The 19,193-nt window shown below is 47.6% G+C and overlaps 1 protein-coding gene and 1 long non-coding RNA gene across 7 annotated transcripts in view; one reads left to right on the top strand and one right to left on the bottom strand.

Moving 5' to 3' along the window:
- PITPNM2 (phosphatidylinositol transfer protein membrane associated 2) overlaps nucleotides 1-19,193 on the top strand; it is a 307,066-nt gene that overhangs the window by 138,880 nt on the left and 148,993 nt on the right. The gene's annotated exons all lie outside the window — the stretch shown is intronic.
- On the bottom strand, nucleotides 493-16,704 carry LOC118850751. Its single transcript, XR_005010486.1, has 2 exons — nucleotides 16,602-16,704; nucleotides 493-717 (listed from the first exon to the last, which is right to left on the bottom strand). It is a non-coding gene; the product is annotated as an uncharacterized LOC118850751 (long non-coding RNA).

Below are 19,193 nucleotides of genomic sequence, written 5' to 3'. Positions count from 1 at the left end.
CTCCCCCCCAAACCTCTCTCCCCAAGTCTGGGAATGAAATGCATGGTTTTTTTTTTTTTTCCTTTACTCAAGATTTAAGAGAAGCTGATATCAGGAGAGCTGGTTTGTTGGCTGAGTTTCAGAAGGAGTGGTCTTGCCAGCCTCTGAGAGCACCATCTGTTTGCGATGTGTTTCTTAGTGGAGTTTGATTTCTCACTGGGTCTGATAACGCTTGCCCAGTGGGTCAAACCTGGGGCCTTCCCCGCTCCCGTCCTCCCCTCCCTGCTCCCATACTCCCCTCCCCTTTAGCATCCTCAGCTGGCTCAGAGTGGGCTTTCGGGGGAAGGAAAAGGAGGTTTTGAACTGTGTGATGTGTGCCTACTCCGGGCAATGCACAAGTCCACCCCCCACCCCAACCCCACCATTTATTGTTTACATGAGAATGGAAAATAAAGGCGCCTTTGGTGAACGGAACAGATCCTGTGTGGATGGAACGTGAGGCCGGGGCATGAGCAAATTTAGCAGTTTTTTTCTTAGAATCCGTGGTTTGAATGGTGTCTGAGCGTGTAAGCCCTCATGGTCTTTAAATAGAAATCATGCCCGGAATAGAGCTCGTCTGTTGAATCATATGGAGGCTTCAAAGTTGGCCACAGATGTTGACAAGGCATTACTTGACAGTGACTCCTGGGATACCGTAGCTTCAGTATTTAGGGAATGGGAAGCCGGAGCTCATCTTTCCTATGGAGAGAATGGGAGGATTTGGAACAGGAAAAGACCGGAGAGAACATTGGGTCCCACAGAGGCAGACACTGAATCCCGCAGAGGGGAGGGGATGGACGCCCCCCTGGTTCTGGGCAGTTAGCCTATGAGCCAAGATGAGGACCCAGGGGCTCTGACTTCAAATCCAGGATTCTTTCTCCAAGCCAATTAGCTTCTGCATCAAGTAGAAGTCGACTGAGTGGAGAGAGTTCAGGACTTGGAGTCAGGAGGCCCTGGGTTCAGATCCTGCCTCTGACATTTATTGTCTGTGTGACCCTGGGCATGTCTCTTAATCTCTGTTTGCTTCAGTTTCCTCTTCTGTAAAATGAAGGGGTGTGGGGCTGGCCTGGATGAACTTTAAGGTCCCTTGTCGGTCTGAATCTGTGATCCTGTAAATATGGATGTAGACTGAAGGCTCATTGAGGGCAGAAACATTGTCTTTTTCATCTTTTTATCCCCAGCTCCATCAGTCAGTCAGCAAAAATTTAAGTGCTTAGCACTGTGCTGAAAGACAGGCAAAAATAGCCCCTGCCCTCATGAAGTTTACAATCTAATGAGGGAGATAACTGTATCAGGAGGGCAGAGTTTATAATCTCAAAGAAGATCATAAACATGTCTGAAAGGTTCGGAATCGCCGGATAGAAGAAACTCTCAAAGTAGAAGGCAGAAGAATCAAAACATTTATTTAGGCTCCACAGTAACCAACCCATGAACCAGAAGCCCCATTTTGATATGTTGGTCATAATCTTCCAGGCCCAATAAGTACGCCTTGAAAGAGTAACCAGGAGGCTACAGAGAAACATGATTGCGTAAAGCAAAATCATGTTTCCCCCTTGATGGTAATAAGATTACCCACTGGACTGAAGTCTTTGTTCAGCTTCCTCCCGTAGATCAGCTCTGCTGCTGGCAGCTCCTGCCTCAGCTGTGTCTGTTTCTGAAACTGAAGCTGCAACTGTAACTGACGATGTAACTGTCGTAACTGCCTCTGGCTCCAACCGGAAAAGGAAAGAGAGAGAGAGAACTCTCCGAGCTGTCCTCTCCCCTCTTATAGGGTCTCTGACATCATCAAGCTCCGCCCAATGACCAGGGCTGATTGGTTCTTGAGTTGGCTCCTCCCCCTAGGGTAGACCAGGTTCTGGAGCTAACACCTCCCCTCAGCCAGCCCCATGACTCCCCACACAGGAAGCCGTCTGCCTCCCGGCATGCTCCCCGGGCCTCCTGCCCCGGAAGAGCAAGCCACAGTGTCCAGAGGCTCAATGAGGCAAGCTGAGCCATTCAAAGAAAACAAAAGCCATTATGGCTACATTCCACCCCTTGTTATAGGATACATAATCTAATCAGCCATGTATCCTAGAACATACATTGTGATTCAATTACAAAGGAAACTAAAACATATCATTCATTATAAAGCAAAACATATCATTTGGTGACATTCCTAAACATTGGTTTAACGATTCAAATGCGATCCACCCCTAGGTCCCAGCAAGATAATCTCTTCAATCAATCATCCCCAAAATAATTATTAATAATTCAAATGTCCACCCCTAAATCCTTGTATCCATTACATAGGATCAATAATATCATAACAATAAAACAACACAGCAAGGATAACACAAAATAAGTAAACAGAACACTATCATCATTTCCACCCCCCTTGAACGATTGGGGCTCAAAATCTTGGGGTGAGGGGTGAAGGTCTCATTTTCCATAGCTTCTTCATGCTGAAATTGGATGTAGAGATGGCCCTGCCCCCAAAAAGTCCCATTCCAGAGGTCATTTCTTTAACAAGCTGGCAGGAATTCCAAGAATGCTACATGCTTAGGCAGTCACCGGAAAGTGCAGGGTGCTTAAGCCTGAAGGAAACAAAACTAGCAACAAGGTTAGCCAAAACAAAGGACAAAAAGAATAGACAAGTATGGACTATAATTCTTCAAATAAAATCAGTTAATCACACAAGGTCACCTTCAGTCTGAGTGGCTTGTAGGCTTGCAGGAGCAGTTCTTATTTCCCTATCTCTCGTGTTATCAAGTCCTCTATACATTCTGTATAATTCATTGGTTGGAATTCCATCTATCATTTCAAAACCTACCCCTGCTCTCAATAAAGTAGTAAACATTTCTTTCCTTGTTACTCTCCTTTGGCGCCAAGTTTGCTGGTTATACACTCTTCTCTCTCGAGGAGATCTATCCCTTCCCCAGTCACCTAAGTCATATAACTGTAAAATCTTATTTATCACTGTTGTAAGACGGCTCCCTACTTCTCCAAGCAATAAATTCAAAATTAGTTGTTTATAAGCAGGGGGAGCTGTCCTAATTATTAAATTCCTATGAGACAGTCCCATTGGATCATTGTAATATTTGTCTGCAGTTCCTATCATAATGGCAGTCTTCATTACCTCCTCCTTTAGTCTCATGATACAATCTCTAAGTGAATACCAGGGTCTGTGCTCAGTGGGCCACATAGAATCAGTATCATATCTCTTATTGCATCCCACAGCGGCTAATGCCAACAGAGTAGTCCTGCTATCACCATCTCCTTGCTGATGATGTTCCCTAAAAGCTTGTTGAACTAGAGGATCATGGCTGATACCTATGAATCTCATGCAGTCTGTCCCATCTACTGATATTCCACCGGCCCCTTGATCACTGAGTCTTACCATCCAAGATATCAATGGTTCTCCTATTCTTTGGCTGAATCTACTCAAAATATCTGTGACCTCTTGCGGTGAGAAATCTTCCTGAATTTCCCTTGTAACTGAATCTTCACCTCGGGTTTCTGTCTTCCTCCTTTGTATGGGTCGAGCCCTTGTCTGATCATTTAACCATCTCCTATTCTCTGTGTGATGCACATCCTGAACCCTAGTAGTGTTTTGTGCCTCAGCCGGCTCTTTCTGGGCTGGGTTGAAATGCACTCTGGGCTTTTTTGGTCTCCTGTTGCTCTTAGCCACATTAATAGAAAAGTTCTCATTTGAGTCAGTTTGGTCTTCTGCTATCTGAGATTTCCCTTCTTCCTGTGGGGTAGGAGTGCCCCCATGTCTTTCACTTAATCTCAATCTTTCGTATACTAGCCGGTAGGCTGATAACACTATCCAGCTTTGCCTAGATAGTGATGCCCCTGACTGAATCCCAACTTCTCGTAAACACTTTTCCAAATCCCTAGGATCTCCTTTCCGTAGCCTTGGTTCCCAGTTTTCACAGGGTCCAGCTTTTTTAGCCAATTCTTTTGCTAGGGAGGAATAAAATGGATCCTCCCATCCTGGGATATTTATCTCTTCCTCTGAAATTGTTCTGCTTCTAAATAGAGATCTTATACCTAGCGATCCTGTTCGTGACGCCAAATGTATCAGGAGGGCAGAGTTTATAATCTCAAAGAAGATCATAAACATGTCTGAAAGGTTCGGAATCGCCGGATAGAAGAAACTCTCAAAGTAGAAGGCAGAAGAATCAAAACATTTATTTAGGCTCCACAGTAACCAACCCATGAACCAGAAGCCCCATTTTGGTCATAATCTTCCAGGCCCAATAAGTACGCCTTGAAAGAGTAACCAGGAGGCTACAGAGAAACATGATTGCGTAAAGCAAAATCATGTTTCCCCCTTGATGGTAATAAGATTACCCACTGGACTGAAGTCTTTGTTCAGCTTCCTCCCGTAGATCAGCTCTGCTGCTGGCAGCTCCTGCCTCAGCTGTGTCTGTTTCTGAAACTGAAGCTGCAACTGTAACTGACGATGTAACTGTCGTAACTGCCTCTGGCTCCAACCGGAAAAGGAAAGAGAGAGAGAGAACTCTCCGAGCTGTCCTCTCCCCTCTTATAGGGTCTCTGACATCATCAAGCTCCGCCCAAATGACCAGGGCTGATTGGTTCTTGAGTTGGCTCCTCCCCCTAGGGTAGACCAGGTTCTGGAGCTAACACCTCCCCTCAGCCAGCCCCATGACTCCCCACACAGGAAGCCGTCTGCCTCCCGGCATGCTCCCCGGGCCTCCTGCCCCGGAAGAGCAAGCCACAGTGTCCAGAGGCTCAATGAGGCAAGCTGAGCCATTCAAAGAAAACAAAAGCCATTATGGCTACAATAACGTGTAAATCAGTAGGTACACACAAACTGTTGACAAAGTAGAGGATAAGTCATCCTAGAAGGGAAGGCTCTGGAAGCTAAGAGGCTGGCCTTGGAGTTAGGAAGATCCAAATCTGAGCCTGCTTCAGAAACTTACCAGCTGTGTGATTCTGGGCAAGTCACATAACCTCTGAACCTCAACGTCCCCCAGCTCCATGGCGTTGTCGGTAGGATGAGATGGGTGATATTGGTCCAGCACTTTACAAAGCTTAAAGCGCCTTGTCGATGACAGCTATTCTTAGAGAGAGATGGATATGGGGAGGGTCCCCTGGAAGGCTCTCCCTCCTACCGAAGGTGGCGTTTGAGCCGAATAAACGCCTGTTGGCTTAAAGTCTGTACAAGAATAGAGTTGTACTCCTTGCCATATTAAGACACATCAGGCTGGTGGACGGAGGCTGCTGTCTTGTTTGCCTGAGTTCCTGGCATATTGCTTTAATAAGGTAACCATAGCCTCCAGGGCAGGCCAAGCCTGGACTTGGAGTCTCATCAGGATCTCCCACGTGGCTATGTTTCTGGAGGTGCCCTCCCATCCCTGGGCAGGCTCCTTCCTTGTTCCCTGTGATTCTCTGTGGGTCATTGTTTAGGGGCCCTGGGATTCAGAGGGGACTTAATAATCCTCTCTCAGGACTGGATTGGGAGTCAAGAGCTGGATTCAAATTCTGCCTCTGCTGTGTGACCCTGGGCAAGTCTTGTACCTCTCTGGACCTCAGTCAATCGGTCAACATTTACTAAGCACCTTCTATGTGCCAGGCACTCTGCTAAGTGCTGGGAATACAAAGAAAGGCAAAAAAAAACCAAATACAAACCAAAAAACCCCCCACCAATTCCTGTTCTGGGGGAGCTCACAGTCTAATGGGGAGATGATATGCAAATAATTTGTATACAAAAAGCTGTGGGATAAATAGGAAATAATCAGCAGAGTGAAGGTGCTAAAATCAAGAGGGATTGGGAAAGACTTCCTGTAGGAGCCTCAGTTTCCCTATCTGTTAAAAGAACAAGGAAGCTCGACTGGATCTTCTCCTTTGCAGCTAAGGGAACTATGAGAGACTGAGGGGGGTGAACTCAGAGCTATGTCATCTCAGAGAGGGAAGGGGTCACATGGACCATTACATCCCCAAGTGGTTGTCCCACCTCTGGGACAGGTAGCCACCCCCTCCCCATGCCACCCTGGGGGCACCTTTAGGAACAGCCCCTATGTGCCAGGTCCCATGCCAGGACACCCCTAGGACAAGCTTATTTTCCCATTAAGGGATAGATCCAACAAGTGGGTCACAGATTCACCTGCACAGGTATCTACTACTCTGCAGCAGACCCGATAGTACAGAGACAAACATGAAAACATCCCTGCCCTCAAGGGGGTTACATTCTCTGGGTGTGTCATGAGGGAGGTTCCCATATAAAAGTGTGTATGTGGTCACATGTAAGTGTGTACAGATCATAAATAGAAGCTAATTCTGTGGGACACACTAGTAACTGGGGAGACCAGGTTCTTTCTGGCTCTTCAGCCTGTGCATTTTCAGAAATGTTTGTAAGCCTGTGAATTTCTCTTTCCTAAGAGATGGAAAGTGCCCCCAGACAGTCTCCTGGGTGCTGAGCTTCGCCTTCATTTGAATTGGCAGATTGTCACCCAAATTCCCCTGATGTCTGTTTCCCGGGGTGGGTGGGCTAGCCAGGCTAATTAAGTGTGTCTGGACTTTACAGCCGGTCTGCAAAATTCTGATAGATTTACAAGTTGGGTGATGGAGGAGGAGACAAGAGGGTTTTTTTTTCTTTCTTTTTCTTCTTCGTTTTTTTTTAAGCTAGTGATGTTTTGCAGTGAATGGAAAATCTAATCTGACATATGAAAGGTCAGATCCTCAAGCGTAGATCTGTGCTTTGTAATCTTTCCTGTCAGTTGAATGTGAGACAAGTAGAGCAGAGCTGGCTTGTAGTGGGCTTTTGTTTTGAGTCAGGGGAGAGAGTGCAGATATAGAGATCAGAGTCCAGAGAATGTCTGATTCTGGACAAGAGTATCTGGTGTTCTTAGGACACCTGAGGGATGAACGGGTGGGTAGATGGGTAGATAGGTGGATAGATGGATGGATGAATGGATGGATGGGTGGGTGGGTAGACAGATGGATAATTGGGTGGATAGATGGATAGTTGGGTAGATGGGTAGAGAGGTCGATGAATGGATGGATAGGTGGATAGATGAGTAGATAGATGGATGGGTGGATGGATGGATGGGTAGGTGAATAGGTGGATATATGGATAGATGAATAGTTGGGTGGATGGGTAGAGAGATGGATGAATGAATTGATGGGTGGTTGGATGAGTAGATAGATGGATGGGTGGGTGGGTGGATGGATGGATGGATGGATGGATGGATGGATAGATGGATGGATGGATAGATAATTGGGTGGATGGGCTGATGGATGGATGGATGTATAGTTGGGTAGATGGATGGTTGGGTAGAGAGATGGATGAATGGATGGATGGGTGGATGGCTTTAGCATTGCTGGTCTTGCCTCTCCAAAGGAGATAAATATCTCTTTAACATCAAACCTTGAATATTTTGTGTGGCCCCATACCTTTGAGAGAACCTTCCCCCACCCCCACCCCCTGGCCCAGCAGGCCTGGGAAAGTGTGATTCTGTGCAGCAGGTATGCTATCTAAAACACTTTAGAATCCTGCCTGACATATAAGGGGCGAGTTAAGGATCTGGGAGCCACTTATCTCTGATGAGTTCTCCCAGAGCCTGGGTAGAAGGAAGACTTTGCTCTAGGAAGGGGAGTTAAGTATGGCTTAACTACCATGAAGGTCATTTTGGGGAGTTGAACTAATTTTTTCTTTAATTTTCAAAAAACGAAACAAAAGTATGTGGGAACTGTCAGAAGAGTTGTGAGAGCCAGAGGCTTTGGGGGTTAAGTGGAGGGGGAGGGCTGTAAAAAAGCCAGTTTGACAAGGTCCATCCCATAAAGCTGCCTTGGAGGAAAGGATTTGCTTTTCAGACCATTATATAATGATGTTTCCCTCAGTGCCAGGGCTAAGGAGCCAACCTTAAATCAGCTGATAAAGTCAGTGTCCAGACACTGCGTTGGTACTGGCTTGTTATAATGCCAAGGCACTTATTAAGCATTTAGTATTTGCCTGACACAGGGCTAAATACTAAGGATATAAAGAAAAAGCAAAAAAACCATGAAAAACCAGTCTCTGTCCTCAAGGGGCTTATATTCTAAGTGGGGAGGGGTGTGATTAACATGTATCCAAATAGGTGTGTGGGTTCAGTGAAAAGAACTCAGGATCTTCAGGCTTGGGTTCAAACCTCCCCCTTGCCATTTATAAGCTGTGTGCCCTGCCTCTCCTGGGGCCTTAGTTTCCTTATCTGCAAAATGAGGGGATTGGTTGGAATGGCTGAGCTCCAACCCTCTGCTCCTAAAGGTAACTTGCCCACCCCGGTGGCCTAAACCTGGAGAAATCTTCCATTCCTGAGGGAAACTTGTCTCTGACTTCTGTGCGCACTAGTCTGTCTGGACAAGTCTGTCCCATGTGTCACTCACTACTTGTGCCTTTTTTCCAGAGGCTGGCACAGAGAGTACCCTTTCTCTGTGCCCTCCCCTGTCTCGTGACAATAGAAACACAGATTTAGAAGCAGAAGGGGACTTAGAGGTCTGGGAGGCCAACCTCATTATTTTACCAACTAGGAAGAGAATGGCCCAAGATCACACAGACAAGTTGCAGAGTCAGAATTCGAACTCAGTTCCTCTGCCTTTTCATGCTTTCTGTCTTGCTTGTGATCTCAGGATTTAAGACTACCCTGAGGGCAAGCTTCCAAGACCAGAGGGACAAACTGCTCCAGCTAGAGCCTGGTTCATCCAGTCCCAATTATTCTGCCTTTGATAATAGCCAGTGAGGTTTGCAGAGGGCTTTACGAATATTATCTGATCCTCCCAACAATCCTGGGGGATGCTGTCATTAGCCCCCTTTAACAGATGAGAAAACCGAGGCTGGCCACATTTAAGCAACTTGCCGGAGATCACACAGCCATCAAGTGTCTCAGGCTGAATTTGAACTGAAATCTTTCTGACACTGGCTCTCTTATCTACTGCTCCACCTGCCTTCCAGCTCAAATATATGTTCTATTGATGTTCTTTTTTTTTTTTTATTAACAGCATTGAATCGCTCAACAAAACCCACCATTATGCCAAAGAACAGTTGAGCAAAACCAAGCAGTCCTGCCTAATAGTGTATGCCTCGTTCCATACCTGTAGTCCACCACCTTTCTGCCAAAAGGCAAGAGTCATGCTCACTCTCAGTGCATTGAATTTCTGAGCAGTCACTGCATCGATTAGAGTTCTGAAGTCCTTCAGCATTGTTCTTTTTTTTTTTTTTAAATCATTGTGATCATCACATTACATTGGTTTTTCCCCTGGTTCGGATTACTTTCTTCTGTATCAGTTTATACAAGTCTTTCCCAAGTTTCCCTGAGAACTCTTTGCATTTGCTGTTTTTTTTTAAAGTATATTGATATCCTGTTACAATTCCCACGTGATGGTTTGTTTCACTGCTCCCCAGATGGCGGGCATCTACCATCACAAAAAAAAGGGGAAGAAGCAAGTAGTCATAGCTAATACATGGCAGGTGGAACACTAGGACCCAGGCCATTTTTCTGTGCCAAACACTAAGCGTCTGAGAAGTTAGTGACCTGACCGGGGGCTCATAACCTGTTTGTACCTTTCTGAATCTTACTGCCTTTCTATGGCAGACTGTTGTTTGTTATTTAGTTGTTTTCAGTCATGCCAACTCTTCCTGACCCCATTTAGGGTTTTCTTGGTAAAGACACTGGAGGGCTTTGCCATTTCCTTCTCTAGTTCACTTTACAGAGGAGGAAATTGAGGCAAATGGGGTTAAGTGACTTGCCCAGGGTCACACAGCTAGTGTCTAACACCGCATTTGAACCTAGGTCTTCTGGACTCCAGGCCCAGGGCTCTATCCACTGCACCATGCAGCTGCCCATTCAGTGGACTGGGTACTTGGAATATAAAGAGGGCCATGGATAAGGAGTGAGCATGGCTAATGGATAGAGTCCTGGACTAAGTCACTGAACCTCTGTGGGCCTCTGTTTCCTCATCTGCAAACTGGAGATGATAATACCAATAGCACTTACCTAAGGAAGCAGTCGTGAAGCTCCAGTGAGATAATCAGTCATTCTGTGTGTCATTTCTCATTGTAACTCATCACTTCCCTAACTTCTGAATTTCGACCTAAGGCATCACTGGCCTTCTGGTCAACCAGGTTTACAACCTTGTCATCCCCAAGTCTTACATCTACCTTATTCCACACACTCAGTCATTTGCCAAGTACTGTTAGTGGTTCTTGTGTTACCCTTTCTCTGCCTCCCCCTCTCTTTCCCCTCTGGGTTCAGTGGGCAGGCCTGGAGCATAGGAGGGGAAGAGGGGCTAAAAACAACGGGGGAAAAGAAGAAGAAAGCGTCAAGTGAAAGGGAACTGGAGAATGTTTGGCCTAAGAGAAGAAGGCTGGGGTGGGGATATGGTGCGATTGCTGGGTTCAACTTTTGGAAGGATTGGTCTTATGGGAAAGCCAAGGCTTAGACATCTGCTTATTCCCTGATGACAGAATGAGGAATGATGGGTGGAAGCTGCTAAGAGAGAAATTTAGGTTTGATGTCAAGAAAACTTCCTAACAAAAGGAACGTAACCCAGAACAGAATGGGCTGCCTGGTGGGGGGTGGGGAATAGCCTGTGCAAAGGCTCAGTGAAATGTGCCAGGGTTGTTATGAATGGATCCTTATTCAAGTTTGCCCAGGTGGCCTCTGCGGCCATTGATTTAGAGGTAGAGGGAACCTTAGAGGTCATCTAGTCCAATACCTTCCTTTTACGGATAAGGAAACTGAGGCACAGAGAGGTGAGGTAACTTGCTTGAGATCCCACAGGTGGCCGAGCCAAGATTTGAACCCACATTCTTTGATTCCAAGGTGTGCCACCCTATCTTTCTCGCTTTTTACTCAGAAATTATTTTATTTTAAGGAGAGAAAGAGGACACGTGTGGAGGCCAGGGCCACCTCTACCTTGAGGCTGAGAATTTGTCACAAATGGGGGCATTAATGATGTGCTCTGGACACTATCACAGGCCTATGAACAGTAGCTGGTTCTAAACCACAGGATGGGGCTGGGGTGGGGAGAGAACAAGTATTTACTAAGCACGTTTGGTGACCGTTGTCTCATTTGATGGAAAGAGGAGGTTATGGGTTCATGTGCATGATCTTGCATGTTGTAGTGGGGAAAGACCATTCTTGGTTTCTGTACCTGAGTGCTACTGGCTAATCATCCCTCTTCAGAGAGATGTTTCAAGCACAAAAGCCTCTGCTCTCAGCAAACAGCTAGTCCAGGTTGTCTGCCAACAGCTGGGAGAGGACACATGGCACCTGTTGTTATTTCTAGCTCCTTGTTTAGATTTTCCTGATAAGCTATTGACAAGGGAAGCCACCCCTCATCAATGTCGGTTGGCAAGTGTGTGGGTGTTCTCTTTACCATCATCTCCCACCACCAGGGGCTCTCTGGACAGTGCCATGTCACTCCAGCTGGGATCGTGTGCAGTAAACAGCTTCAGCTGGACTGCTCTGTTCTTTCCACCAAATGAACCCATCAAAAGCATTTATGATGCAGCCGGGCATATGAGACAGGCACATAAAGAAAGTGTGCTGGCAGGTAGAATAGGATGTCAGTTAATCAGTGAGCTACTGGCTCCTAGAGAAATGGAGGGAATTTGGAAAGGGGTCATGTAAGAGGAGGTGTTTGAGCTGAGCTTTGAATAAAACCAGGGATTTGAAGAGGCTGAAGTGAATAGGAACAAAGAATGGAAGAAAGTCCATCCATTCCTTCATCTGTTTTATGTCAGCCAATGTGGATACAGAGATGAAAATGAAAACTGTCTCTACCCTCAAGACATAGGGACATGGAGATAGCACAGTGAATGGAGCCCCGAGCTTGGAGGCAGGAAAACAGGAATGAAAATCCCATGTCAGACCCTTAGGATCTGTGTGGCCTTACCTCTGTGTACCTCCTTTTCCTCATCTGTGAAATGGGGCTAGTAATAGAACTACCTCTCAAGGTTTTTGTGAGGACAGTTATAAAGAGCTTAGCACAGTGCCTGACACACCATATGTACTTAATGAATTTTTTTTTAATTATTAGGGTTTAAATTCTATTATATGTGCACAACACGTTCATCTATAAGTACACAAGAACCATATACAAAACAAATGCAAAGTAATTTTTTGGAGAGAAGGTAAGAATGTAAGCTCTTTGAGGACAAGGGCTGGTTCATTTTTCTTTGCAGCAGCAGTGCCAGATCCATAGTCGGCACTTAATAAATGCTCGTGGAATTGGATCGAAAGAAGAGATGGAGACAGAGATCTCTGCAAAAATTTGAGGGGAAAGAAAACATTTTCTTTTTCCTCGGTGAGGTAATTGGGGTTGAATGACTTGCCCACGGTCACACAGCAAGTTAGTGTCAAGTGTCCGAGGCTGGACTTGATCTCAGGTCCTCTTGACTCCAAGGCCGGTGCTCTATCCACTGTGCCACCTTGCTGCCCAAGAAAACGTTTTCGATGGAGGGCAATAGGAACAGTTTTCTAGAGGAAGGGGAGTATGTGAGTTTGGGTCTTAGAGGCAGAGAAGGATTTCTGGAGGCAGAAATAAAGAAAGTACGTTCCATACCTCCTGGGGTAGGGGTGGGAGGGGGGTGTAAGTTTGAGAAAAGCCCCTCCCAGAAAATGGGCTTTTGTAGAATGCTTGGGGCCAACAAAATGCCCCACAGATGCCCACTCACTGGCAAGTGTCACTGGCACTTTGTGAGTTTCAGGCCTGCTCGTAACACCCTGCTTCTAATCACACTACCAAAGCCAACACCTCTGCGTGTTTGCCCTGCTTAACCTCCCCTGCTCCCACACTGGCCACAGCCCCCTCCTTCATCTCCGCTCAGTCCCATAATGTCTGCCTTTGGCCGGGTGTTTATGGTGATTACATGTGTGTTGGGCCTGTCTCCTCTATTAGCTTGTTAAAGGCCTTGATCCCAGGATCCCTGGTAGTTTTAATAAGCACCCCCAAAGTTCTTGGCAGGAACCCTGGGGGGCTCAATAAATACTTGTTGCCCAGCTGATTCTGTGTGTGAAGATGGGTTTGTCTGTGAGGGAGGAAGGTTAGAGAATGCCAAAGCATGGGGGAAGTGGGATGGGCTGCATTTTTGTGTGTGCACTGCAGCACCCCCCCCCACCAAGGTTAACACCTGGAGACCCCAAAGTACCTCTCCGCCTGGCAACCTAGGTTTAAGTATTAGCTCTGACCCTTGTTGGCGCTCATTGTCCTCATCTGTATAATAAGTAGGTGTGGAAGATGTGCTCCTTAGGGTCCCTTCCAGCTCAGCAATCCCATGAACTCGCTCTCTCTCTCTCTCTCTCCCTCCCTCCCTCTCTCTCTCCCTCTCTCTCCTCCCCTCTCTTTCCCTCTCTCTCCCCCTCTCCCTCCCTCCCCCCTCTGCCCCCCTTCCTCCTTCTCTCTCCCTCTCTGTCTCTTTCCTTCATCTCCTTTCTCCTCTATTCTCTCCTTTCCCCCTTCTCTCTCTCTCTCTCTCTCTCTCTCTCTCTCTCTCTCTCTCTCTCTCCCCCCCCTCCCTCCCTCTCTCTCTCTCTCTCTCCCCTTCACTCACTTCCACTCTCTCACCCCCTCTCCCTTCCTCCCCCCTCTGCCCCCCTCCCTCCTTCTCTCTCCCTCTCCCTCTCTGTCTCTTTCCTTCATCTCCTTTCTCCTCTATTCTCTCCTCTCCCCCTTCTCTCTCTCCTTCCTCTCCCTCCCTTTCTCTCTGCCCTTCTCTCTCTCCCTTTCTCCTTTCCTCTCCCCCTCCTTCCCTTCTCTCCCCTTCTCTCTCCCTTCCTCCTCTCTGTCTTCTTGTTTTTTCTTTCCTCCCCTTTGCTGTCCCTTCCCTTTACTCCCTCCCAGAGCACTTGGATGGAATCGCAAGATTAGAGTTCCAATCTCGACTCTCATTTCCTATCCACAGGGTGCTATTCCTACTGTTAAAAATGACGGGCTTACATCAGATGACCTCCAAGGTCCCTTAAAGCCACACGAAGGGGGCCGTCCCAACAGCTCCCCTCTTTCCTCCCTCCATCTCTCTTCAAATCAGCTATCAGGAGTAAATCATTAATCTGTGTCAGAAAGGAAACTGTTGACATTTGTTCTATTGTAAACCCAGCTCCTGTAAGAGATGACCCCAGTAGACCTTGCTCTGAGGCTCCTGTGTTGCAGGGAGGTGGGGGTGGGGGAGCCAGGAACAATACAGCCTGCCATGCTTGAAAACCAAATGATAAAAAGCCATCCCCTCATTTTTCCTCAACAGATTGTTAAAACCCCACTGACCGGGATGGAAGGGGGTGAGTGGCCCTGTTGGAAGGCCAGGGAAGGCTAGATTATAAGCTCCTCGGATGCAGGGACTGGTTTTTGCCTCTTTTTGTATCCCCGGTGCTTAGCAAAGTACCTGGCACACAGTAGGCACTTAACAAATGTTTATAGAATTGAATTGGAGTTGGCTTTTAAAGCATGCTTTGGGATTCCCCAGGTAAGGATCGGGAAGGACATTCTAGGCATAGGGTGCTGCCTGACCAAACGCACAGAGGTGTAGAGTCAAGGTGACTTACGGGAGCAGACTTAGCCAGTTTTGTCCAGTTTTGCTGGAGCATAGACTGTGTAGAGGAAAGTCCTATAAGATAAGGCATGTGAGGCAGAATAGCTTTGGTGGGAGGGCCTTGAATGCCAGGGAAGTGAATTTGAACTTGACTCAGGCAGTAAGGACAAGAATCCCAGGATTTTGATCTGGAAAGAACCTCAGAGATCATTTTACAAATGAGGAGGCTGAGGCTCAGAGAGGTTTAGTAGCTTTCCCCAAATCTCCCAGTATTTGGCAGGGTGAGGGTGAGAACCCCAATTCTCTGACCCCAGAGCCTGTGGGCTTTCTGCTGGAGCAGCTGGGGCCCAGAGAGGACTGACTTGCATAGAGTCTCAACACATCCCTGGGATCAACAGAGCCAGGATCTGAACCTCCCCTGTACCTCCACCCCCGCAGGTCCTGGACTCCAAATCAAGCATTCTTTCTACCCCACCACATGCTGCCGTGACAAGCTCAAGCTTTTCTCCCCTTGCCTCCCAAATGGGAGAGCTGGAACAGCGGTTCAAATAGAGTGGAATGCAATCTTTTAGCCTCCCAAGACTCCCAAGTCATTACCCAGCTGCTGTCAGGCAAACCTGCCGCCGGCCTGAGACGCTGATGACAATGATGGCGGCCGAATCGGCTGCTAGGCTTGGTGAAAGGAACCCAACTCCATCCTGGCCCCCTTCCCCGAGGCACCTGGTGGGCCTCAGGCACCAACCGGGCTACCAGATCCCCTTTGTGGCATGGACAGGGAGCTAATCTCCACTCCTGCCTGGGAAGCTTTGGAGTTTATGGTTTAATAAGCAGGCTGTCTTCTCCCATGATGGCTCCTCGGCCGAACTTCCTCCCTCCCAGCATTGGAGCTCGGCAAGTGGGGGTGAGCTTAGGGCTTTTCCTCCACCTCCCAGTTTCATTTCCTTCTGGCATATGGTCCTCTCAGGATTTTCCATCCCTGGATTACTTCTCAGGATCGATGTGCTAATAAGTACCGAGTTTGATGGTGATCTCTGTTGTCTCTGTGGGAAGGAGGTAAGAGGAAGGATTTCTACCCACAGCGTCTATATCGGAGAGAGGCTGGTCAGGAAGTTGTGGACTCCTTGGGTAAACTTTTGGGTGGGTTGTGGAACCTAGGGCCTCAGTTTCCACATCTGTGTAATGAGGAGTGAAGGATGGCAGGGAGGAGCATGGGACTTGGAAAAAGCAGGCAAGCCAACAAGAATCAATTCATTGGGCAGCCGGCAAGCCTACTATGTGCCAGGTACAGTGCTGGGCACTGGGAATGCAAACACCAAAAATGAAACAGTCCCTGCCCCCGAGGGACTTAGACAGACAGATGTTTACAGAATCTCCACGCTAGAAGTGACCAGAGATGTCTGCCCTGTTCCTGAAAACATCTTGCACCCCCTTCGGCTGCCCCAACAAGTGGGCCTCTGGCCTTTGCTCGAAGCCCCTCCGGTAGGGGAAGTTAGCCGACAATCAAGGAATCTCAGAGACCGTCTAGTCCAATTCCCTTGTCTTACAGATGAGGAAACTGAGACCCAGAGAGGTGAAGCATGTTAGAGTATCTTAGAGGTAGCCCTGGAAAGGTCTTGAGACCATCCAGTCCACTGCCCCCATCTGCGGGATGAAGAATCAACCAAGTGTTTACTAGGTGCCCACTAAATGAATACCACCCCTCCCCTCAAGGAGCTTATGTTCCACTGGGAATCCACTCTCTCCCAGTGCATCCCATCTCCACTCTGTACAGATCAGCCTTGTTGGGATGTTTGTCCTAGCATCAATGTCCCCTACATGCCCCTTTTCCAACTTCTGCCCCTCCTAGTTCTCCATCCCCAACCCCCCCCTCCCAACCTTCCAGGGCCAAACTGAGTACGTTTAATCCCTCTTCCCTGAGACCAGCTTTCTAATATTTGAATATAGGCTCTAAGTGCCTCCCCAAGTCTTCTCCAGAGGATAAAGCCTGAGCTCCTCAGCTTACTGGAGCCCAGGTCCTCGACTACCAAGATGCCACACTCTCTCCATCACCTCACCCTACAGCCATCCACACCTCCATCTGCTTGTCTGTCCAGAGTTCCTCTCCTCCTGTTGCCGAATATTGTGAATCGTCCGATTTGTGCTGGAGATTCCGGAGCTGGCCCCAGCTGCTTCCTATCTCCCTCTCTGACGTTTAGTGAGGCCACTTGGCCCCAGGGCCGCCAGCTGGGTTTGTTGTTTTTAGAAAACTCCCTTCAGTCTTACTCAAAGGCCATTTGTGGCTTAACCATTTTTGGGGGGTGTCTTTGAGTCCTGTCTGAAAAACACTTTCTCACCCACCCAGCCCAGATAGCAACGTGCTTTTGACCTCTGCTTGACAGGACGTTGCTATGTGACTTTGCCCATTCGGCTGAAGAAGGAAATGGTTTTAACATGTAGAGCAGCAGTATTCTTGGTAGTCTGAATCTTAGGCCATAGCAAGATGGAGAAAGAAAAAGGTGCGTGCCTCTGCTGTTGGGGGGGATTAGTCACAAGAGAGGGCAAGCAAATTTCCACAGGTCACACAGCAAATCAGGGTACCGGGGGCAAGTCTAGGCCTGTGGCACCCAGGCAGCTCTGGTAATGCTCGGGAGGGTCCCTGTGACAGACGTGCCCTGTAAGGGTGCCACACTTTAGCAGTGATATTGATGAAATAAAGGGTATGGTGGCAAGCATTTATTAAGTGCTTACTGTGTACCAAGCATTGTGCTCCCTGCTGGGCTTGTTGAGACAGCCCTTGTCCTCAAAGATCTTATGTTCTAAAAGCATGAGGAAAGGGGAGAGGGGCATACCATGTGCATTATAAGTGTAGACAAGTGAAGCATGCATAAAATGTATGATTTGAAGCCTAGTTGGGGATCAGAAGAGAAGTTTTTTGAATCTTTGGAGGGGCCTTTATAGCCTTAATCGGCTTAGGGCAGGTGCAGAGACCTGAGCCACCCCACGGTAGGATGCGCTCAAGAAGTGATTCGGGCTCTCCAGATGGCCACTGCTCCTGGACATGGCCTCTGAGGGACCTTCTAGCTCTGAGGTTCTGTAGGGCTGTGTCCACACTGAGCTAGGAGATGTAGGACAGGGGCTTTTAATCCCTTTTTGTGGCCTGGACCCCTCTGGCAGTCTGGTCAAGCCCATGGACCCTTTCCCTGAAGAATGTTTTTAAATGCATAAAATCAAATGTACAGAATTACCCAGGAAACCAATTGCATTCAAGCACAGTGAACAAAATCTTAAAGAAAACCAGCTCACCAATCCCTGGATCCCCAGATCCTTGGTCTGGCTGGGGACCTCTCTTGGCCTTCCAGAAGCCCTGGAATTCAAACTTGATGTCCAGATGTCTTTTGGGCTAGAGAAGAGATGATTTCAGCAAGACATGATAGATGATCGACATGTTCAAATATTATTATTCAGATAAACCGAAGAGTTGTCTTGAGGAAGACAGAGTAAGCTCATTCTGCTTAGCCCCAGAGGCAAGCAGTGGGGCAGAAAGGAGGCAGATAGCTCAGGATGGGGGAAAATCTTCTAACTGGAGCCCCCCCCCAAAAAAAACAAAGGAGAGAGCAGGATGTCTAAAGGGGAGGGGAGTTCTCTCACCAGCCCTAGAAGCCACCCAGCAACCTGCTGAACAAGCCCTTGGGAAGGAGCATCATATATGGGGGGGAGGGCAGAGGGGGTTGGCCTGGTTTGACTTTGGGGGTGTCAGAGCCTAATCCACCCAAACTCCTCCTCAGCATCTTTCTTCTGCTCCCTCGGCTATGAACATTAAGAGGTTCTCCTTGGCCTTGTGAAAATAGGACAAGAGGGAAACTGCCATAGGAAGTGTTTTCATCATTATAATAGTCATGGTGGACATTTATGTCGCATTTTAACGTTTGCAAAGCATTTTCCATACATTCTGTCCCGTGAGCCTCATAGCCACCCTGGGAAGTAGGTGTGGTAGTTTGACAGATGAGGAAACTGAGTCTCAGAGATGTTAATCAAGTCCTTTCACTCAAGATGCATTTATCTTTGTCCAGTCATGTTAGTCAAATCTGACTCTTCGTGACTCCATTTGGGGCTTTCTTGGCAGAGATACTGGAGCGGTTTGCCATTTCCTTCTCCAGCTCATTTTGTAGATGAGGACATGAGGTAGACAGGGTTGAGTGACTTGCCCAGGGTCACACAGCTGGAAGATGTCTGAGGTTGGATTTGAACTCAGGTCTTTGTGACTCTAGGCCCAACGCTCTATCAGCCACCCCCAAACACCCACTCTGGCACTGTGTTAAACACTGGGGAGGCAAAGATGAAAGTAGGACAGCCCCTGCCCTCGGGGGAGCTCACAATTTGTGGGAAAGACAGCAGGCAAACAACTCTATACAAACAAGATATAGTCAGGATAAATTGGGGTTAATCTCAGAGGGGAAGCTCTGAGATCAAGGAGGCCTTGGAAAGACTTTTTTGCAGAAAGTGAGGCTTCAGCTGGAAGTTGAAGTGGGGGGAGCCCGGAGGTGAAAATGGGGAGGGAGAGAGTGAGTTCCAGACATGGGGAACAGTCAGTGAAAATGTTGGAGCACAGAAAGAGAAGTTGGGTTCAGATTGTAAAGGATTTGAAATGCCCGATAGAAATGTTTGTATGTATCCTGGAGGGCAT

The sequence above is a fragment of the Trichosurus vulpecula genome, chromosome 1 (assembly GCF_011100635.1).
Source record: "Trichosurus vulpecula isolate mTriVul1 chromosome 1, mTriVul1.pri, whole genome shotgun sequence".
Classification (NCBI taxonomy): domain Eukaryota; kingdom Metazoa; phylum Chordata; class Mammalia; order Diprotodontia; family Phalangeridae; genus Trichosurus; species Trichosurus vulpecula.
This window is presented reverse-complemented; position numbering and strand designations above follow the sequence as displayed.